General features: G+C 39.5%; 1 protein-coding gene across 1 annotated transcript in view; it reads right to left on the minus strand.

The window, feature by feature from the left end:
* Positions 1 to 25,036, minus strand: part of grik4 (glutamate receptor, ionotropic, kainate 4) — a 262,394-nt gene that overhangs the window by 225,861 nt on the left and 11,497 nt on the right.

A 25,036-nucleotide genomic window follows, 5' to 3' on the forward strand; every position in this document is an offset into this window, starting at 1 on the left:
TGCTCACAATTCTGAGTCATTAGCTTAGTTTCAAAAATGGAACAGCAGCTAATAAGTTACCTTACAGCTCAGAAAGCCTAATGTACTTAAAAATAGACACAGATACTTGGTTTCTCATTGTTTGGACACATTCATGCACTAGTTGGTAGCTACAGTCTACGAGTACAATCATGAACATGGGCATGAGGATGACAAAATGTACACCACCTTAGCAGTTTTGTGGATACATTGCACTTGGCCAGCCTCTCTTAACCTCTCTGTTATTTCTTTGCAACTCACGCTTCTTAGAAATGTTTGAAAAGTCATGAATATGCTTAATTAAAATTGCTGTTGCATTTCCAGACAACCGAGTATGGTTTGAACATTGATATTATATACTACTATAATGTTTTCACATTATTTTCTTAATACAGTACAATTAATCGCTCTGAGATTAATCACTCGCACCTTTCACAACACTTCATGTCATTATTTTTTATTTGCAGACTTACATGTAATTAAGGATTAAATTAACCAATAACATATATTAGAAATTGAAAGTATCGAAAAAATTACCTTGCATGACATTCAATCCAGATAATAACTGGATAACCCTATAACAGAGAGATCTGGGAAACCTGGGTGATCTTTGAAGATCCATTTAGACAAATTTAAATCTGGAGAAAATGTTCCCTGGACTACTGAAACTAAATTAAAGCTCTCTAGTGAAGCAAAGTGACACTTGTGACACATTAACAAACAACCAATTTAAACTTTAAAAAAGAAGTGCTACCCACTGACAAATAAGTTGGATGAGGTGCTAAATTGCCTCTGGAAATAAGTTCCCTGAACACTTTAAGACAGTCATAAAATCTGTGAACTCAGAGGGCATTTTGGAGCAAAATGCAAGTAAAATCACTTTCAGTCAAAGACCATAACTTCACCTGCAGAATGAGAACCCAAAAGACAACATTTTTGATACTTTAAGCAGCATCAAAACAGTTTATTGCAGAGAAAATGGATAATTAAACAGGATCCTCAGAGTCTACACTGCCAGACTGCCTACACTACACCCAGCAAGAAATATCTTTATAGCTTCCAGTTAGAAAAGTCTAACCATTGTCTGAAGACGACTGTGAGATCTTCTGAGATGCCCTCCCCACAATGCCCATGATCCCCACAGTAGTTACGTAAGGTTCAGTAAGAAGAAGAGAGCTACTTCAATTAACGTTAATGAGCTAAAATGAATCATGTTAGCAGGGCTCACTGGTGCTGATTCACTGACTGGAGCCATTAACAAAGACTGAGGGAGAAAGCTCATCATCAACCTCACCCCCTGTTCATGTTGACACATACTATGCTATAATAGCTTAGCAAAGAACAAACCATCACCTCAGAGAGCATCATGTCACGGTATGCTGATCATAACTAATTTCATTTGGTGTGAATTTGAGCTGTATGTTTTGTCTGTGCTTTCATGGATATAAAGAGTCTGTGTAATAATGAGTCTCAACAGAATCTGCTACCCCAGGCTCCGAAGCCACATTCTGCTTCAGACAAAGACAGCTGGCAGATGTTTAAATACACTATTGCCTAAGTTCTGCATAAGGACTTAAATTTCAGCGGGAGCCAAACATGAAAAAAAAAAAAAAAGAATTAATTGCCTTCCTTGCACAAAAAAAATCTATCCCCATGTTTAGAGCAAGACACTCTGTGATCAAACATCAATATCTTCACAGCGGGAGTCTGGTGCCGCCGCTAAACTCCTGCCTGCAGCAGAAAAGACCCATGCAAGATTTTGCATCTAAAAAATATTGTGCTGGAAAATTGTAACTGGTGTCAATATAAGAATTAGCCTTTTGATGCACTCCCTGGGTATGGATCCTCAGGCGCGCACACACACACATACATTAACATATACACATGCACAGACGAGCACTGAGGTGGGAGGAAGTGTTAAATCTCAAGCCTACGTCTCCTTCCTCCCCACCCTCACTCTTGGGTTTTGTTATCAATCGTGCCCAGCTCTCCCCGGGCTCTGTAATTTCCAAATAAATAAATCATTAGTGGCTGCAGCACGAGGATTAATCAGTGGCTGCTGCTGCTGCTTCTGCTTCTCTGTGGGAGTGTACCGTCACTCCCACCACATTCACATCAAGCCCCATCAGCAGCAGCTAGCTGGGATATGTCGATTGGCAGCGCTGACTGGGGGGGATTAGAAGTGGCAGCCTGGAACCTCCACATAATGCTCATTTTCAGCTCCCTCTTTTTCTCTTTCTTTCACTTTCTGATCATTTTGCCTCTCTCAGATTAATTCAAGCTTTATTAAGGAGCAAGTGTAGCAGAACCTTATTATATTTACAGTATTTTCATATGTGAAGTTTATCTATAATGAAAATCTGGGATTTGTGGATGATCTAACTTTGAGGGAAACATGTTGATAGCCATTTTTAAAAGCTCTGTGTAATTGAGTCACTGAGGGGAGGGGGCTAGTGGGGTAAGGAAGGACTGATGCAGTGACAGAGACAAGAAATGGTAGGAGAGAAGACAGGTTAGAGAAGGCTAGGGAAGAATAAGTGCACTGCTGGATTGATGCAAGAGAAACAAACCCAACTAATCGCTCACAGAGCACTCAGCCCACTAGAGCAACTAATGGATTGTTGAATAATAATATTATAGTAAGTTTATGTATGTACCACTTATCATAATCAGCTTTACAAAGTGATTGACAAACTGCAATGTAAAACAGTCGTGAGAATGAAAGTAGTAAAAAAGACACAAAATACTTTAATATCAGTGCAAGGGCAAGACTAAGTGCAATATAGATAATTTACTTAATAAAACAACATTAGTTAAAACGTGTATTAATATCAATAGAAGTACTATTTCATTTTCAGACAAATTTAAGGAAACAGATTTTGAATGGCAACACAGTAGGGCTGAAGGATTTTGGGAAAATGTCAGAATTTTTCTGACAGATATTGCAATTGAGATTTGACTTGCAATATAACCTTGAAAGTCAAGCTTCAGTCCAGGATCTGAACCATAGAACAATTCTCACAGAACAAACAGTAGTGCTATGTTCGCTTGCCTTCTTTGCATAACTTAACTTTACATCAGTTATACTGCTGCCTGTGGTGATTTTTCAAATGCAGATAGATTGAGAGGGAATGACAGGAGACTGACAGGCACGCAGAGAGCTGGTACAGACAGACACAGCCGATTAAAACTCTACAGGATTTGTCCCGGTAGAAAATACAAAATACAAATACAATTCTAACTTAACGTTAGCTAGTTCATTCTACCATTTTCTTTTTTTCTCTTCTTTCTCTTTCTCCTTCTTTCTCCCTCCTTCGCGGCTCAACGGGGTATTCTACAACTTTATAATATCAGCTGCAATAATTTTCCCGTGGCAGGCCCAGAATTCTGTGCACAGATATGGATACCTGTCTTAAAAGTACTTAGGTAAGTACTGAGGTGTTTCCTCCTTTTTTTTTAAATGACATGTGACACTGTCTGCATTCTGGCTTTTGGTTGTCTATAACTTGTCCTGTATCTGTATTACAGAGGAGTGAGTCAGTTTGACATTAGCCAGCCAGCTTCTATCCATGGTTACGAGACTGCAGGGCAGGAATGGTCCAGTATCTTCAGTATATTCAGCCAGCCAAGAATTTCATCATCCATCAGTTTTCATTGTCAGGAACAAAGTGACCCACCAAGAAATTGCTATGTCAGCCTCACCATTATTATCCCCTCACATATGAGTAATTCTTGATGGAGGAACAACTTGACAACCTATGGAGAACATGTGCAGTAATGTATCATTTCCAATAAAAACTTCATAATAATGCTTTGAGTGCAGCATTCATCTAAATGTCATTCTAAGCTCCTTAAAAAACTAAAAATGTATTAAGAGACAGTACAAAATACCATTATGCAAAACAATTCAGGTTAAACTTCACTCCAACACTATACGGTAAAAAATATGAATGTTCTGTGACTACTGTTTTATTAAACTCACACTAACTCTGAATATATGACTGCAATGTGTTTCTGTCTTTTACATCTTACACACACAATGTAATACTGTTGTGTTGTTTGTTTCATGAGTCAACTTAAATTGATAATAAACAGCCCTGTATTGAACTTTAGGTGAAAGCAAGAAGTGTTATTAAAAATGTGTCATGTTATAGATGCTACCATTCTGTACAGCTATTACCATCAGAGGGTAACGTCTCTTTTCTCAGTTGACCAACTATACAACTCTTTAGCAAACAAAGTAATCGGATTTGATTTATTGGACTTGGACTGGCCTGGGTTGGACTGGTGAGGATGTCCAAACCAGACAAGCAAAAGTCATCAGTACATCCACACCGAACACTGCTATCTAAATACAAGCAACGCAAAGGCTCAACAGTACATACGGACATGCCACTCCACAACAACAGAATATCTGATGTCCTATTTTTCAGTATTGATTCTGGAAACCAGTCAGAAAAGCAGCATTGTTTTCATACTTTCTCACTCGCTTGGCATATCCTAACTCCTGTACTTTGATTTCTTTTCTTGTCGGGAGACAGCACATCTTCCTCTGCAGTCTTGTAGCTATTACAATGGAAGAGGAGAAACTTATTTTTGAGGTATAAAAATATCCAGGCTTCTATGACCCACAGTCCTGGCATTCTAAAGATAATATTGAAAAAGACTTTTCCTCGTGAACAGTTGCTGGAGAGATAGCCTCCTCTGGTAAGAAGAAATCACACAGAATAACATACAACCAACCCCTTAATATGCTAAATACATTGTTTTAATTCCTGTGCAGTCCCTGCTCCAATGTGTACTAGAGATCTCAAGTGATGCACACTGTGCTGTGATGGTGCAGTTGTTTTTGGATTTAAAATGTCAGACTGTGACTGGCCTAGCATTTGTTCAAGCAGTCAACAGTATATCTACATAAAGCAAAGAAAGGTTTTTCTCCTCTTTTTGTTTTTCTTTCAAAAAACTAGAAATATTTGGTTGGCTTGTGTTTTTAGATAATGCTTTGGGTCTGTCCTCTGTCATACTGAGGGTGTTGTCTGACTACAAGGTTGCACCACTGTATGGGTCCAGTCTATTGTTTTATCCAAAAAAAAAAGAAGAAGAAAAAAAAACACTTACCTGGGACCTTTCTCTTTGCATACTCGAGCTATAATAGCTATCATGGAGACTCATTCCCATGTAAAGGGTAGCCAGACACATAGACAGACACATAAAACATACACACAGTCTAGCAGTTCCAGGCCAGTAAACCTCTAACCAGGAATAAATGACTGAAGCGAATCCCTTCAGAGGCCACACAGTCAACAACAAAATGCAACTCCTTGTTGCTTTTAAACTGGGTGCTGAGTCTGTTAACCTTCACTAAACCCACTGTGGTGAAGCTTTCCTAGCCTTGCAGTTATCTGGTCATAGAAAAAACTCTGTACAGATTTTGAGTAGTAGGCGTGCACACAGTGCATATACACAGTATCATCTTTGAAGTCAAAGACAGTATAAACTGATTTGATTATTATTAGTGTCAATGAGTACCTACTCCTCCATTCTTTTGTGCAGGGTTTACATTCATGCACCATGTTAACTAAAATATTTATTCAAAAATCTGACACATTACAAGAACAAAGGGCTGCTGAAGAGTAGAGTGCCAGTGTAGAGAAAAAAGCATCATTGTAATGTTGTTATGCTGTTAATGGAAACTCAACTTCCTGTTGTTTTACAAATAAAGCCTCCTAATTACGTGTTGTTTTCATTTTGCCACAGAATGTGCTGAGTGATAGTCAGTGGGGAGGGGTGAGGTTTGAGGTTATTGTATATATATATTTGGAAATTTTGCACTGAAATATATTTTAAAATGACTGGTCTGAAAATCAGAACTCCACACAGTGATTGTTATCTTTTATTCTTAAGTATGTATCGTTAAACAGTAAAGATTATCAATGAACTGCTAATTGAGCATTCTTGGTGCTGTGAGAAAATGCTATTTTGATCACTTGTGCTTTCTAAGTTAAATGCAGTTGTTCTATCGAAGCTTATATTATCAAAGCAGAAAAAGGCCTACCGATTTCAAATTTACTCTGAGCCCCTTGAGCCATAAGCTGTGCTTTGGTTGTCTGTTTGCCAAACGTGATCCAGCAACACTTAAGGATTAGAATTCTTCTAGTGTAGAAAAGCTTGAAGTTGGCGTAAAGTCTTGTTGACGAGAAAAGACACTGACAAGGACATGACACACACATCAGACTACATTTGATCATTGAATAAAAGATTTGTCATTTTTGTATGTACATACATATGTATGTGCTCTATGTGAGTGTGTGAGAGAGTGTGTGTGTGTGTGTTTGCATTAGAAAGAAGAACAGTCAGTGTTTATGCATGCACACAGACACACACATATACACAATGACACACTCTGCTCCTACTTAACTATTTCTTCAGCCGTCCTTGTATATACCAGTGGACCTGTTTATTGTCTAAGTCCTTAAATAAATCGTTACGTGTACTGTATATCAGAAGCTATCAGGCTTCCATTTTCTTTTCCTCTAGCCAAGTTCTGTGTTCTGCTCACTTCAGAGGTCTCTTTCCCTCCCCTGCCCTCTCTCGCTGTTTCTCTCTATATCTGTAATCCCCTCTCTCTCTCCTTTTTTTCTCTCTCTCTGCCTCTCTCTCCTTTTGTTTCTCTTTGTGCCCATGCAGACGTCAGAATGTCAAATGATAGGGGAGCAGAAGAGACAAATACGATAGCCTCCATTTTAAGGGAAGAACAACAGTGAAAGAACATCTAATTACTCTTATGAGCTTATGCCAGGCACACAGTGTGAATCCTAAACACAGTTTCTGAGCACCATTGACATTCTGCTCTGAGACAGGAGCCAAAAAACAGGGAATAGATAGGGGAAAAGGAGGAAGTGGTGAATGAAGAGCAACTCAGTCAGGGAGAAAGGGCAGGGATAAGGGCGGGGAGAGGGAGGAGGTTGAGGGGATGGAGCGATGGAAGGAGGGGACTAACTGCAGGGAGCGCAAAGGGAGTATAAGATGAAGAAGAAAAAAAGAGAACAGCCACTAGCTTGAAGTGAAGAGAAGAGAAATTTCAATTATCATCAACTAACACATCACACCAAGTGTGTACCAAAGTCACTCTGCTTGACTTGAATGGCAGAGCGACTCCAGCTCTCTTTGATCCTCTGATAGAGCACGTATCGCAATCACTCAGACACGTCACTCAAGTGGAGGACAGTGGCACCATGGCGTTTTTCCTCCGCACTTCTGCTGTCTATGTTGCCATCTATGTGCTTTTAAGTCACAGATAGTGTACCAAATGAGTGTGTGCACAAACATGTAACAGCCCCACCTCACCACCACCCACCCCACTCTCTCTCTCTCTCTCTCTCTCTCTCTCTCTCTCTCACACACACACACACACACACACACACACACACACTGCACACATAGGCCATTTCTCTCCTATATTTTGTCAGGAGAATGCAGACAATGTGTCTCAGTGGAACCTTGGCTACATTGTCAATTCAATCAATGCTCCCACAAGGCCAGGCACATGCCCTGGACTGCTGAGCATCAAGAGCTAACAAGAGAGCTCAGTGTGTCTGATTTGCAGACACACACACAAGGACTGACAATATGTGCTTGTTCACTTTTATTATTTATCTTCACCTGTGTTAATGACTCTTGACATCAGATCTTGTCCACATAAGTCTCAGTGAAAGATTCTATTAAAATTAGCTCTCTCAAGAACAACGTCTTTTGTGATACATCATTCATTAGAAGCCAACTCAACTTGGCTATTCACACAGCAGCCATTTACCACTCCTGGTAGGAATTTCTACCTATAATAACAGCCTAATTTATGCACAAATAATTAGTTACTTCAACACACAAGTGAGTATTTAAATTAGACTAATCTCTGGAACCAACAGCTAAGATGAATTTCATCAGGGAAATTAACTGGCGCGCTTGCTAGTGAGGACACTATTTGCCACAGACACCATCAGCTAGTGATATTGGTTCTAGTATTAAAAAATCCAAAATTATGCCATCATCTAGTTTTTGTATCTGGGAACAGTAATATAATGAATGTAAGGTTAATTTCAGGGCAAAGTATATTTTTGTATATGCTGTTCTAGTGTGTTTAATTAAATGAGTGTGGAACAAGGTGAATTTTCATTGTTACTTTTAGGATCAATAATACACAAAAGACTTGGAGAGGCTGCTGGGCAAAACGCAATTGGGCTGTTGTTCTTGTAGCCCTCTGACCCCAAAGAGGTAAGGAATGACAAATATTTGTCAGCTCATGTTTTCTACATCAGGCTATGGTAGATTAGATCAAAGGTGCTTTCATGACTTCATGATGCTGATCACAGATACAATTAGCAGATTAAAAAAAGAAAAATAATGTTGGATTTGAGTCAACACATGTTACATGGTCTATAGTGACATGTTATTAAGGTGTTCATGACCTCACTTTACTCTTTTCAATTAGTGATTCTTTAGACAATTGTGAAAATGCTCTTCACTGGCATGTTTAAGAGCCCTGCAGCTCTTGAACTTGGACAACCTAATGTTGCTCACCCATCCATTAACTGGTATGATTCACTCCTCATAGAAGTCATTAACTCTGTGTGTGAGTGTATGTGTGCGTGTGTGTATCTATATGTGGATTTCTAGCTGGCTGGACACATCATTGTGGGTTGCTGCAGAGGAGATCCTGTCATGCTCAGCTAATTCTCTAAAGCTGAAGCCAGTCAGGACCAATCATACTGTAACACACAATGATGCTGCATGTAACGTGTGGGAACTGGATTTATTTATAGTTTAAGCTAGATACTGGTTAAGTGTTGGATCCATCAATAGTTCTCTGAGAAGGTTATATAAAGCAAACTTACATTTCCAACTTAACCTTTCCAGGGACACACAATGTTATTTTTCAGTAAAACAAATAGAGCAGCAAGTATTTTTTGAGAGAGACTGTGTTTTGGTGCTGCTTTCATGCAGTGACCTTTGAACCATGCTGCGATTCCTGTAGTGCTTGATAACCAAGGCAGGCTACCTTGGCAGAAACTATAGTTTGGGCTGACAAATGAATATTTTGTTGCATACTGAGTCTACCTAAGTTTCAAATTTGAATATAGCAATTAGTCACAACTTCTCCAAGTCAGAGGAGGGAGTACTGTGAGGATTGTGGGCTTGGTTACTCAAACCCAGAAACTGATCTTTGTTCATCACTGTGTTGTTGTACAGTCTAAAAAAAGATGACAGAGTGACAGAGTCACAAATGTTTTCAGCTCACTGTAAATTTAACTTAAAACTATCAACAAACCTCACCCATCTACCAACACCTTTCCTGCAGCAAACACAGGTGTGTCTCCATTATCTTGGCTGTGCGTCTGTGTGTGTGCTAGTCTTCAGCAGAAGAGGGTCAGGCATCGATATAGCAAAGGAAATGTCAATGTGTCTGACAGAAATATCAAGGGACCATCTCTCTACAATGGCAGCCTCTGTTACAATAGGCTACACCAAGTGCAGGTTATTATCACTTTTCTACATTATTCTTTCACAGCTCAGGCTTTGCAATCAATACTGAACATGTGTCCAACACATAAAAGACAATGACTAGAGTGCTGCTCTTTTAACGAGAGGCATTTCAACATCAAGCTAAATTTCCAAGTTAAAAAAAACAAAAAACCCCCAGACAATTCCCTCAAAAAATCTGAATACTGAACTGAGTCTTAACGTCATTTCAAGCCAAAGAAGTGGTGTAAATCTGTTGACTCCCGTCGTTAATGACAGAGCCATGTGAGCGAAAACATGGCTCTATCCCAGCAGAGCCATGAGCATTCATGTGGACGACCACCCTATTACAGGTGTGAGATGGGGCTAAATGGAGAAAAATGATGTCCAGTCAGGCGGGCAGGACCCTGTCCCCGAGCAGTTGTTCAGCAGTTTGATCTACAGCACGGGTCACCTTGTCCACCCACTTACAACAAAGCTACAGCACACCGAAACCCAATTCACAAAACATCAGGGGAAGGGAAGATGAATCATTGGGTCAATATGATCAGGCGGCCTCCTCTCACCTCTGTGCAGTGTCCTTATAACACTTAACCTTCAATTCTGAAAAAAAGGCCCGATATGCCCCATGGAGAAACCAAGCCATGAGCTTAATGCTGTGTTCACTCACCCTTGGGTACTGCAACTGCAATTCACAATTATCTTTGTATGCAGAGGCTCTAGCTAATTAAAAGCAGTCTGTTGTGTTTGGCTGGGAGCCTGCAGAAGTGTAAAAGAGTAAAGAGCAGCTTTAAGAAACACCACTGGGAAGAAAGCTATGAAACATAAACACTGAGACGCGAAGCCTGAGCTTTTAGAAACAGCACATTCATCAGCAGATAAATGTAGCTAGACCAGCTACATCTGAAGTGCTGTCTGGGGTATTACAGTACAACAGCACCAACGAGGTAGCATCATAACACCCTTGCCGAAACTTAACTATATGCTTGTACAGTAGAGCCACATGGATAAATCAGCCTTGCCCAGATACTGGCCAATATAAGCTTATTGCAGATATTGCATTGCTGTATATTGTACGTAGTTTGACCTTAAGAGACTGACAAGTTTCTTTTTCAACTGTAAAATTTCTACAGAAACATTAAACCTAGTATCAGTTGGGTTATAAAGTTGAGGTATGGTATATTATATAATATGTTATGACTTTGTACTTGTAAAACTAATATGCCAGTTCTTAAAGACCACTAGGGCACTTGTCATTAGAGGTTTTGTAGCAACAAATGGAAAACTGATACTCATCAGGTAATGGTCTGCTGAACAATGAAAAGGGTGAATTGAATTGTTTTGGGTGCTGGCAGGTCACTGCAGGGGATCAGTAGATCAAAGCTGGCTCTCCACTAGCAAATGTCATTCACTGGCCACAAGATGCAATTTTTATGCTGCTGCTGGCTATTTCTAGGATATCTGGAATAAGAGACCTGCTTGTGAGACGGATGCTGTTTTTACCAGTTAGTGTAAAGTCCTTTTCAAATGCTCGATAATAGAGAAGGCGAAAATGCAAGATATTTGCTCGCGAATATACAGGAGCTAAAGCTCCACCATGGCCAGTTGCAGACCTATCTTTGGGTCTTTGAATCATTGAGGAGGCAGGGGACCACTTACCAGGATCCTTTGACCCAGTCTCAGTCTGTGAGATTGCGATGCCTTTATTTGCAGCACGAAAGCTCAAAAAAATTTACCTCCTTTCAAAAAAAAAAAATTGATTGCTTTTTTGTGACATAGTATTTGCGTTCTGTGTGAAGTGTGAGTCATGACAAAAGCAGTTTAACAAAAACAAATTGATGTATGTCATCAGTGTGAAAAGGCCTTAAAGTTATTGGCTAGAACTACTGTGAGTCTTTGAAAACAGCACTGATCCCATGGAGGTGTGTCAACAGTCAGCTCTTATATGAATGGGGGGGCATAGTCCTCCCCCATTGGGAAAAGGAACTTCTGGCATTACATAAAGCACATGATCGTAAAGGATCTATCATGGATTTTAAATGTGCTGATGTGTCCTCTCACTAGACAGGTATTCGTTTCTCATTTAACCAAAACTGGGCCTTTTGTTAAACCTGAAAAGGTTTTACTGATGGAAAGTTGCATTTGACAACTACTATTTTCCAAGCTCTATAAAGCTTTTGATCCTTCTTGCACTGGCACCACAATTAACCCCATGGTCATATCACTGCCCATGATGAGAGTAGAAGGCAGCTAGAAGCTTCTCTCCCTTTCCTTTCCATCACAGTAAACCATACCATCCCTGCAGTATAATCATCGTAACATTGTGTGGAGGGGCTTGACATGCCTCTAATGAGATGTCAGCAAAAGGAGGCAAAGAAAGATGCTGGGTGTACACTTGCCTCAATACCTGAACCAAATGAAGTGCTATCCTGATAAGGAGCCATACTTCATACAGACAACCTCATCATCACCCATTTAATTATTTTGTCAAAATGTTCAATGCAGTTATATGTTAGAACCTTTAATGTTGTGGGCAGAAAATGTCAAATGTCTAATTGTATGTTTATGTAAGTGTGTGAACAAGTGGACATTTGAGAATTTGTATGTATTTGTGCATGTACATGTGAGCCTCAATCCTAAATGTCGATGGGTTAAGGGTTTGTGTCTCTGGGGAGCAATTGTCCAATGCTGGCCCATAATGCACTCTTGCTTTATTAAGTGTGCTTTCTATTTTAGCACAACTTGGCCAGATGCCCTCTTAACAACACACTACCTTTCCCAGAAGGCCCACAGGCAATCACACTCAAAAGTGATTCATTATGGCATTGCTAATACACCTCTGTACTGTGATGAAAAGCCAGGAATGAAAAATAGAGGCCTTATCCCCTCAGAAGAATTAGCAGCAGTTCAGGGTGTTCAAGCAACAGATGACAATATATCTGATATCTACTGATACAAAATAAGATAGATGCTATTCAATTGCAAATTTTAATGGATCACAGATTCAGACACAGCTGTGCAATCTTTGCTAATCTCAGATAAAAAAAAATAAAAATGCTTTAGATGTAAAAGGAGGTCATCCGATGACACAGAAAAAGCTAGTAAAAAATTATAGATAGGTCATAAGCTCCCTGTTGATGAATTCACATCAATCAAGTTTGCTAGTGAAGCCAATGATGCTTGTTGCCAATGTTCCCCCTAATTTTTCATGTGTCTGAGCATACACACAAACTCCCTGAGAATTCCTTGGACCACTGTGAGCAACATCAGACGTGCACTCTGTCGCACACTGTAATTTTATGCGCTACATAGTTTTGCTGTGCGTGGAGAAAGCGGGAGCAGTGCGCGATTGCGCAGGTGCGCAGCTTAGAGGGAACATTGCTTGTTGCTATGGATACCCTTCAATACTATAGTTCCACATGAACATTTTACTGTTACAAGGAGACATAAAAACACCTGGAAGTAAGTAGCAGTAAAAGTAGCAAAAAAAAGTATGTTCAAAGTGGACTAATCACAACATTAACATTTTCGAAGGCAAGCTAAATAGCTACAACCACTGTTCCTGTTATGTTTAATGTAAGTCGAGCAACAAACTGAATGCTGACAAGTGTTGTAACATTTAGAGAGGTGTATTATTGATTACAAAATGAAACAGTAGTTAAAAATAAATGAAATGTACTAGTTACACTTGATGCAGGTCGCAACTGAGAGCTATACAATAAAGCTTCATGTCTGACATGCTCTTGGATACATTTACATGCCACATAGAAAGTAACAATTTTTTAACCTTAAAATGTAACCTATAATTATGAGTTGACAACATGTTTGTAAACATGTGTGTATTAATTGTTTTACCTGATTCTGGTGCCATTTTGATGGTGTTACTTTAGTGTGTATTAAACTAGATAATTAAACTGCCCCTTTCTTGTCCTGCCTGCACAGATGCCAAATCTTGTGTTTAGATGTTGTACCTTGCATATATAATGCATGATTCTATCAACTATAGCCTCATAAAACATTACTGTCTCTAAAAAACAGCTTCACTGCATTCCTCCTTCCTCTGTCTGCATGGCTGATAAGTTTATTGACTTGTCAATAATTAGACAAACATTGTCTACTAAAGCACAGTCACATTTATTTGATAAACACAATTGTCAGTAGCGATGGAAAAAGTTGAATATTAGTAGCACTGACAACTTTTATTGTATAATAAAAAAAATAGGATTGCCTCATGAACAGAATGCACATGAATAAACATTTTGGCATGTCATAGCAGAAAAAGCTGTTGTAATTCATAACATTAAAAATGACTGCATTCCATTTAGGTGCGCCAGTTCCAGGGTAGTAGTAGGGTAGTTCCAAGGATAAGTGGAATACTAAGTTCAATTTCTCAACAGCGAGATTCATATGCCACCGGTAAGTGTGAAAGTGTTAGCACTGGTCATCTGCCACTTTAGCTGTAATGTGGAAAATATGCAGGCAAATTTACAAACATATTATGTTTATACATATTACGAAAGCCTCTATTGTTTATTTACTTTATCTTTCATCTCTGACATTACAACAGAGCTGCTGGGTTGAATGGGATTGTCTATTTATAAACTGTATTTCTATTAGAAAAAATGCCAACATGGTGTGGGTGTGAGGTTGGTTTGCAGCCTGAGGGTGGGCAGTGGGTGTGAGAAAGAAACAGAGTAAATGTAAGCACAAAGCATGTGCCAAGGACTTGCAATAAATCAGCTGCCATATATCAATTAACGTACAAAAATACCAGCGCAACAAGCTGAAGATTTGATGACATATATGCATTGACACAGAGGTACAGCTTTAGCCCTTACTGTAACCCTGGTAATTTGCAACAATAAAACAGCATAATTACTACCAGACAAATGCCACACAATGTCTGTAAATACAAAGACGTTCAGTCAGAATTCTGTCAAAGACAGCAGAGCAGTGGACGAATGCTTTGTTACACTGCCAGACAGGTTAACAGTGATGTGGCCTTTAATGTACCCAGTCCACTGCCTTTATAGAGGCAATCACCAGGTATAGAAACCACAACAGCAGGGGCTGCAAACAACCCACAAGCAAAGAACATCAGGGTTCACTAATCTCTGTCTGCAGCCTCCTCCTACTCTTCTTCCTCTGCTCCTCTAATCGATACCAGACTCCACAGCACACACCAGGTTCGAAGAGGCTGCTAGTCCACTGATCCCAATCTCCGCCCTTCAGCAGATAATGCCAGTACAGGAAGGACAGTACAATAATTGCCTGCAACAAACTCGTCAGCTTTCGACATTTTTTTCTCCCAGCTCAACTCATTAGGCTAATTAAGATGGTAATAGGGGGAAGAGAAGATCTGAGGAAACCTGCTAAGTCTAGTGAAACTAGATATAGCAGCTACTCTGAGTTCACAAAAGACCAAATAAAATGCCATTGAAAACCATTTGTTTGCCAGTACCTGCCTCTGTCACACAGATGCCCTTCGGCCTCCAATCTTCAACTCTCTCCTGTCTTTGTGTCTTTTCCTCTCAGGTGCCTAGGTTCTTCCTGTGCTGCCCAGGCTTCCTCCAGGCCCTGCTTAATCATCACAGGTGTTCAGATGGTAAACCAAGTGCTGGTGACTCTGTGGAGGAGCTGGGCTTTCTCTCCTGAAATTATAACATTATAAAATATAGAGGCAACCTGTATTTCTGCAGGTGAAGAAGCAGGTGTTTTTCTGTTGGTGGTAACGACAGCACAGTAACAGATGTAGCCTTGTAACTTGTGCACAAGGCAGGTGTCAAACCTGAGTATTGCTTGAAGCAGATATGAACAGACTGTGGGCCCAAACTGTGATAGGAGTGGTATAACTTGTCCATCAGCAACAGTACAGAGTTGCATCTCTTTAAAAACCCATATATTCAGCCTAAAACAAGATGTAATTCTGCAAATGCCACCCTGCATCAGCTCACTTTTTATAAATGTCTCAGTGAAGCGGGAAAATTAAGACAAAGGGGGAAGGTGGAGAAGGGAAGAAGAACTACAATGAAAAACACTTTCAGACTGACACTTTAGAACAAAATTGGTTAAGATTTCCCTAAAAACTGTGTACGATGGTTAGCTGTATTATCTGGGTAAACAGAGGTGTTTGCATTTGGCATTAGCAGAAAAAAACTCTGATGAGGATTGGGCTAAAAAACACTTGATCCTTATAATACCAGTCAGTGGATTTCTAAATCAGGCTCCAGTTTGATAACTAATTACTGGCATTTTTGTATTGTTGTTGGCAAGACAATCTGAAGTGATCAAATGCCTCACTGATGTATGTGCAAAGAATATTTTAACTGGTTGACCTCTAGGAGTAGTTTAGCTTTGTCTGAGTCATTGTCAGTCTATAAAGCTGTGTATTACTCTCTATTTTCCCTGAATACATCACCAAAACTCTTTCCTGGCGATGGTGGTAAAGACCTGCACTTTGATGAGAGTTGATCAGTTGATCAGACCAACTGTAATGAGATGTGAAAGCAGACCAAAGACAATCAAACTCAAGACAAATGAACTCAGTGTGAAAATTATGTATTCTGTATCTATGATCATGTGTGGCTGCAATGCTTATTACACACCAGAAAACAAACTGAAAATTAATAGAGAGAACTTTGCAATTCCTTCACACTTATCATTTCATTTGAGGGATCATCAGTGATCAGTGTACTTTTTCAGCCAAGTGACACACACATTAAGTTGTCCAATACTTCAACAAGTCTACATCTGGTTATGGCTGTCCTGTCACTGGGCTGTAGGTCAGCTGCTGAACATTTGACCAACAGTGGAAATGGGTTGCAAGATGGTCAACAAGGTTAAACACCCAGTGAGCAGTGAGTAGGGTTGTGAAAGTTCCTTGGTGAAATGAGTGGTTTGGGAAAAGATAAAGGAAATGTCAACTTCAACTTCTATTTTGTTCAACTTAAGAATACAAAAAAAAGGAAGGGAAAAAAAACACCTTTTACTCACTCGCTGTTCCTGCCAACTGTGTACTCAGATAAGGATGTTGTGTCTTGGTATGATAATTTCCCATATTTTTATAAGATTTCCCTTCTCTCTACACTTCCTTTCAAGTACTGCAAGTGGCTTAGAATAACCCAAAAACCAGACAGCAGTGTTGAAATTTCCATAGGCACTTGGCACAGGAAATTACGTGAAGCTTTTGTCAAACTGTTGATTAGCTAATTGTTGATTATGCTAATCAACAATTTGTAGCAGACATTACTGATGTGAGAGACATAATAGGAGAGCTAATTTTTCCCTTAACCACATCATTAATGACTCCTGTCATTTTTTTCTGCCTGCAAACTAGCTCATCACTCAACATTGTCCTGCTTACAGGTTACTGTTTCTAACTAGAAAAGGAGAAGGGTCCTCTGGGTTTTGAGAGAGATGAGAGAACAACTATGTTGTGTCATTGGGATTTATACAACACAACAGAAGCAACCCACAGGAATGGACAAAGTCAAGACAAATCACCTGACAATGACAGACAGTACTTTCTGCAGGTGCTTCATCGTAAAAACCTACCAGTGAAAACAACTGATTATACTGTACCGTACCACACTGTAAAGCAGCTGCTGGAAGCGTTGAGTTATTGTTGTTGGAGGTACCATGGACTAAGTTGGCAAGTTTTAACTCCAGTTACATTCAGGCATCAGTGCATCAACCGATTAGCCTAGGGAACTCCAGGGCCAAAATTGAAAATATACAATTGCTACTGACTGTTGAATTGGTAAAGACAACAGTTCTCTCTCTCTCATGTCTCATTCTCCTCTCTTTCTCACAAACAACTGGCCAAGCTACTCTGGTAAGACTGCCATTTCACGCTAGCCAGGACAAACAGTCTTTTGTTAGCAGTTCATTTTTAGACATGAAAGACGCTAGGGCTGCATGATTCTGGTCAAAATGAGATTTGTTCCACTGACAACTGATATCACAATATTTCTCCCACAATTCTTAGGGACACCATTTTTGAATGAAAACATTTTAATGAAATCCACGATGTCTTCAATGTAAGAATTAGACACTGTTAGAGGACACACTGGTTTATTTTATAGCTCATATGCAACTGCATGAAATGTTAAATTCAACTATGTCACTGTCACAGTGTTTTAAAAATGTTGGCAGGGTTGACAGGGATTTTCTTCTGTAGTTTTTATGGCCTTCTTGCAACCTTTCAGGTAGTTGCAGTAATTGTTCATGTTGATTTTGCTTATAGAGTAATGTAGGTGCTTTTGACTGCCATCATCCTCTTTGAGTCTGGTTTCACATAGCATACTGAACAACTTTTACCAGGGTAAGCACAGCATTTTTGTCAGAACTGGAGGAATCAATTTGTCTCTGTTCACCACTGTTGAGTTTTTGCAACTACTTTTATGGTATTTCTAAAAAGCTTTTGTTTTCACTGCATAAATTAGGCATTTGTTTGATGCAACTGCTTTTCCTGCAAATCCTGTGGAATCTTGATAACATTAGAAATGAGACTGTATAGAGGTCATAATCAAGATATAAATATAGACTATAAATGTGACAAAACAGTCTACTGACATGAAACACAAAAATAATATGGTTTAATCATCTATATTTGTACCTGCAAATCATGTCCAAATCTATGTGTCATTGTACAGCTTAATGAACTATAATAATAATGTACATATATATATAGTACACCATGTTAACTATATTTTAAAATGTACTGCTGTCTTCATGTAATTTTGAAAATTACTTTGAAATGACTGAGAGCCCAATTAGCTTTTGAGCTGACAGGTACACAGTGCAGAATCCCTTTTTGCAACACTACACTATTCTTAATGCAACAGTGATGACTTAATGTAGGCTATAGAGAAAAATTATCCATGCGTTCATGAATATCATGCTTGAAAAGGTCAGAAAAGATGGCTCTGTAATGATGAAGGATCTCGTGCAGCAGAGGAGGAAAGTGAATGTGTGTGTGTGTGTCTGTGTGTGTGTGTGTGTGGCGGGTGGGGGGCTGGAGGGAGGGGGGGCTGGAGGTGTGGACTGGGTATGCATACTGAGGGCTAAATGAGAAGCTTCAGGCAGCAGGACTCCAATTTTTCAGTCTCCTCCCCTTGCAGGTCACATACTGTGATCAGCATGAACATACAGATAATTATAACCAATCTGTTCTGCACCTTTTTATTTCTCCCCTCATCTCTGCTTATGAAAGACATGTATGAAATAGAGAGCTGTACCAATCCAGACAGGTAGGGCAGGAATGGCAATTTAAAAAAATCTATTGAATGGAAGTGCATTTATAAATGTATGTAGGTGTCCTTTCAGTTGTATGGCAACACACTATTTCCAAATGTCTCTCTGAATTTGTTGGCACATGGAGGTATTGATTTGAATGTATTACAGATCTTGACAGCACATTCCTTTGTCATTGTGCAGTAGGAAAGGGTCAGATGCAGAAATCTGGGGTTCAGGGTCTATGAAGATAATCATATCTACCCTCTTTCCCAATTTCAGTCCCTTTTTTTCCTGTTGTTACAAACTGACTAATCACAGAGCACAGATGACAGCTGCAGCAGGACAAGAAACTGCCTCTTCCTATCATTGCAAAATTTTCCTATCACAGGCAATTTCAGGAGCATGCAACGTCCAATTCTGTCAGACAATAATAAGAGTCAGATATACAATGGAAGACCATGCTGCTACTACATAAAACATAAATACATTTACATTTTATGCATAGTATTATGTCACTATACACTACATAAAATATACATCAACTAGTAAATGCATGGAAAGTAATCAACTCTAGTGCAATCTACAGGAGCAATATAACCTCCCATGTAGAATATTTATAGAGATATATATACAAAGAGGCTTACACTCATAAATAAAGGGGCCAGACAGCCATTGGGCACCATTAAGCCAAGTGTGGCTGACCATCGCTGATTTACTGGCTCTTGAGCCTCGTGAATCAGTGATTTCTACCATTTAGTGCTCTTTCTCCTTAATTTTCACCCCTTTTTCTTCCGGTCCTCTTCCTCAAGCAAAACACACACAGGCCGACAACACCATTGCAAAGCACAACATTATCAGTGCCAGTTTTTTTTTCTGAGTCATAGCCTATTCACATTTGTATTCGAAGCATATGACCTGACTGTTTAATCACATTTACAGTGCAATGAGAATGGTCAGCTAGTTCGTTTTGTTTGTTTCTTCACGTTGAGTACAAATGCGGACTACAATCTATTTACTTAATGTCTCAAACAGCACAGAACATTTGTGCAAGCCTGTGGTTAGCTGGCTGTCAGCTGTAGTCTCCGCAGAGTGTTCATGTAAAACTGTTAACAGAGGACATGAGATGACCTGAGATGATGCATCAGTCAAACTTACTGCATCAGAGCTGTAAAAAATAAATACTTTAACAGTAGCTTTACTGCAAAATTAACATTTTTCTACATACAACCAATAAATCTATCTATTTGGATGAAATGTGTGTTTTCAAAATGTGGAATTTCTATGTGCAACGTCTTCTTGAATTTATTCTACATTAAGACAGCCAGCCCTGGTACTGCCTTTGCAGCCAGTACATTTTTGCATGGTGTGACATGCAAAAATGGCTCTGCTATTTTTGGGTTTTTTTGATCTCATTCTATTTAATACAGTTTTTCTAGACATCTGATAGAAACTATCAGAGAAGGGCACAAAGTGACTTCTCTTCACACCTTTTACACAGGAGCATTACCTTGGTTCATATCTGTGCTATTCATATATTGAAAATGAAGTGAGAACAGAGTTTTGAGGTCAACCAAGCTCATCATATCTAAAATGCTATTAACACCCATACTGTCATCTGCTGTGCTCATCAGAATGGAATGAGTTCCCAGATTACACACAATCCTAGGGCGTTCGATTCGAGTTCCCTGACGGAGTGAGTCACTCTTCTCCTTTCCAAATCTCTCCAGTAACTCTGTAACCCCTGAGGAGGGTACCATCTGAATACTGATGTATTCATTCCCCCAGTCAGAACACAGTGAAGAGCCATAATCCCAAGGACCCTGCGCAAGGACGTCCTCCTTGAACCATAATCACCCTTACATCTCTTATCAGCCCCAGCCTGGAGAACATGATTAAAAAGTGGCCGGGACATACTGCCTCTGCACCTGGGATATGACTAGTCCCTGCTGCAGCATGTCAATCAAGCTGTGAGGTACAGATGTGCACTGACTCACGACCCCCACTAGCCAATTAGAATGACTGGAAAGCCACATAGCATATGCCATACATTAAGGGGTCTCAGCAGAAATAGTGGGTCTCATAGATCAACAAGTGTATGCTGATGAGGACTATGGGAAGAGAGACGACCCTGCTGCTCTACAAGACTGAAGCATGACAAGGAGAAAGGAAGAGTCAGTGGCAACTTACCTCTAGCAGTCTGGGGCAAACCACTGAAAGTCAAATCTCTCATAAAGAGACAGATTAGGCAGAGGAGAGGAAGCAGGAAAAAAAAAAGTGGAAGAAGCAAGAAACAGAGAGAAAAAGCAAGGTGCAATGGACTCTATGATGCAAGCTGATAAATCTAGGGCTAGGGACCTGGAAAGCATAGCATGTGATTCTCCTGAGAGACAAGTGGGACTGTAGGTACTGAAACAGTCCCAGAGTGAAAATGGATGGATACTGGTTCCCATAGCTACTCAGAATGAAGAAGCGAAAAGAGACAGAAAGGGGAGCATGGCAAGGGGAACAGAAAGGAAAATGGAAAAAGGAAATGTGAGTTTTCACAAAATGACTAAAAGGGAATAAGTAAAAAAGATATTGAAAAAGGTAATACTACACTTAATACTACCATGTTTAGCTCCAACACCCTGGGACCTGAAAAACTTGAGTCTTTTGTCACCATAAGACAAATCACGGCAGGTTTTAAAACCTACATGAGTGTAATTTTTCTGCTATGGATTACTCTCTCAGGGCTGAAGAATTTATCGTGTAACAAAAGTCTCCGTCAATCAGCACGTAACATCCTAGTCTATTGTGAACTAGATTCAAGACAAGAATGAGGGAAGGTTCTGGTCTTAGGCACCAAGGTTACGCTTAAAAAACAAAATCCATACAAATGAAAAAGTCTAATACATACCGATTGTCTTGTTGTGGCCAAGTGAAGATAAGCAGAGTTCTAATTTTCATATTAAAGTACTGGAGAGGGAATAAGAGGTGTTCTGGCAGTACTGGGAAAGGCACAATATTGAGCAGTGAGATCGTCTCTTGCTTGCAGCACTATAAAATGTCCATTTGGATATGATTCAAAAGAGAATATTGATGTTTGATAAAATTCACATTCACAAATCAAAGTGAAGTGCAAGGCTGCCAGTCGAGCTGGCTGGCATACAGGCCAGCAAGGGGGGACTGGGAAAGCATGGAGGGCTACCTCACAAGATGGGGAGCTTTAGGAGTGATGTACTAGGATCAGTTCTGACAACGTTCATTTTCTGTTCACATAAATGGGAGAAGTAGTCAAACAGAGATAGATTAATATGATAGTCTTCGGAGCTGAGACCTGGAGCAGGATTCCTGAGTTTTACCTGAATAAATATTCATGGAGTACAGAATTTCATCAATTACCACATCTAACCATGACATAACTGTGTAGTGATTTTGTTATCAGTTCACAGACATTATCACACATGGGTGACAAATTAAAGGAAAAATCAACATAAAGTGTTTCAGTAATGCTTTTGGTTACCACTTTCCTACAGAAAAGCTTAAGTTCCTCTTGTACCCACAAGCCTCAGGAACTCTACTGGGGGGATGAACACCATTTGTCCAACAAAAATACTCCCTCATTTGGTAATTCAGTGATGGTTGTTTCAGAGTGCTGTCTAACAACACTGTCTAAATCTCCCTCAGGTGTTCGACTCGGTTGAGATCTGGTGCTTGCCAGGGGCATAAAAATAGTTATTCACATCATCATCATACTCACCAGACAATTCATTGACACCTAGCACCCTCTTTGGAAGTATCTACATTTGTATGTACTTTTGTTTCACACATTTATGCAGATTTTTCTTAATTTATCATATTACGTTTTTGATTACTTGGGTCGACTAAATTACTTTCTGGTCTGGCTCTGAACAAAACATGTCCCAAAACTTGTTTAAACTGTTTATCTAGCATTTTTTTTCTCTACTTGTTGTTTGTGGCTGTTAAATCAGGAATGGAAATATCTGTATGCTCAGACTTGCCGCAGGTTCTTAAAAAATTTTCTGATTTCACAGTGGCTGACCATACAGCCTCTACTACTGCTGCTGCTTGTGAGTTAGTTTATTTTATCTTGAAGCCACTAGAGCCTCATAATAAAAAGTTCTGCTGTCTATCTCAAACTGAATAAATTCATGGCCCTACATGTAAAAGAAAATCCTGCCCTGGAATAAGGCTCGTGGAAGGAAAATAAAGTTTTTCACAAAGGACTATGAACTTTTATCAAAATAACTAACTCCTTACCTGTGGAGAAAAATGCAAGCATATAGTAGAAAATGTCATTTGTTTTTAGGACATGTCAGAAAATGTCTACCCTTTTGCACTATATCCTGATTTAAATAAACAATATCCACAATCTGACAACATGACACGGCCCTAATTTCACTGTGTTCCTGTATTGATGGACTCGTACATTAGCTTACATTTTATGGCTCATCACAAGAATGACACAAAGTGTTAGGTAGGGACTGGCTGCTATGGCAACAAGTATCATGCAGCTGTAGTAGTGCTGGATAAAAGCAATGGAAAGTTCCTCCCTGTGCAAACTAAATTACACTTCCTTTACACATTACAAGTGTGGTCAAAATCCAGCTTCTTGAGGACAGTGTAATATCAAAAAGCAGAGCAGAGCTCTATCATGCAAATGATACCACACTATATTCAGCTCAAAACATATCCCTGGCAGTTCAAGCCATCTGTGAAATTAGAGGTTAATCATGGATGATTACCTCAAAAAAAGTGAGCAAGATCTGTCCAGTCCACTTGCATATCCTTTATTAGTTTACAACTTTAATGTGTTATTGATTTGCAGTGGGGAGAATCTAACCTCCCTTGTAGCATAATAATGAGGGCGAGGCTACAGCAAGGAGACCATTTATCTGTGTCAACATAGCGCAAAGGGAAATTACACGTCTCTCCCTTGCTTATGCTTTAGAGTGAGACTCAGGCCATTTCAGAGTCCATTATACAGGCCATCTTTGAAATCCACCCTGATGTACAATGACCTGAAGGGCTTTGTGAAACTGTGTGAATGAATGGCTGCCAACTGTAACTCAGACACCAGCTTTAGTTTACCCTCGAAGAAAACGATCAATATGCCCTCTCATTTGTGCATTGCATGCCACTAAGTGGTACATGAGGAGGAGATTGAGAAGACAGAGCATAAAAACAAACTTTGCCTTTAACCTTAACTAATATGCATCAATCAATATACACAGCAAATTTACAAAGATTGTCTAAAGATAATAGAAAACAGCATTGCTCTAATACCACTTAAATTACTTCAAAACACATACTATGCACAAAAGGGACAATGAAATAGGTCTGACTGGCTTGGAGGAAATTCTAATTCTAATTGTGATTTTTCTAACCAATACTACAATTTAACTTGCATTATTTTCTATATTAGCTGCAGGTCTGTGTTGGTGGTCTACTTTATAGCAAAATTGAGCTCACATTTAGCAAGGTGTTACATTAGTGGTACACTTATTTATCAAAATGTTAGAGTGTGATGTTTCTCTCTCAGCAAAATGATCTTTGGTCGAATGTAACTAGGTGACACAGACATGCTGAGAACACATTAACCAGACAGCCAAGATTTTCAGTCCTGTAGTGTGGAAAACTCGAGAAATTACATGATTTTAGATAGCTACAACTGACATTTGAATTTGCTGCCAACAGTTGTCATTAAGCACGGCTCATGAAATCACTGGTCACCAAATAATTATTTTACCTCATTTAACTTGCTAAGACACTGAGACCTATAGCCTAATTAAAATCCTGGCTCTTCTAATTTGTACTCTTAAATCTAAATTTTGATTTAAAAGTACTAATAGCATCACTACAATTAAGTTATGTGGCTATTATAAACATCTTTCTTTTAGAGAGAGTCAGTGCCATTACTTGGCTTTTCATGCAGGGAAGGAGCACTTATAGCTGTGGCATGTCCATTTAGGTTTTCTCTTTTCTCTTGACCACAGGTAGGTCAGAATCCCAGCAGGTGCTTTATCTATGGCAGCCTGCCTTGCACATATTCTCCTTCTCGTTTATCACTGTCTAAACAGTTGACAAGTAGTGCAGTGGATATGGATCATCTTGGACAGTCAGATGAACCACTCCCAAAGGCACGCTGTGCACACATGAACAGGCATACTGTCATAAGAAAAATGAGGAAAGAAAGCCCAAGAGGAATCACGTACATACCGTAGGTCAGTGATTCTCAACGATGAGGCCATGACCTGGTATTGGT

Source organism: Lates calcarifer, linkage group LG21, assembly GCF_001640805.2.
Source record: "Lates calcarifer isolate ASB-BC8 linkage group LG21, TLL_Latcal_v3, whole genome shotgun sequence".
NCBI classification, from domain to species: domain Eukaryota; kingdom Metazoa; phylum Chordata; class Actinopteri; family Centropomidae; genus Lates; species Lates calcarifer.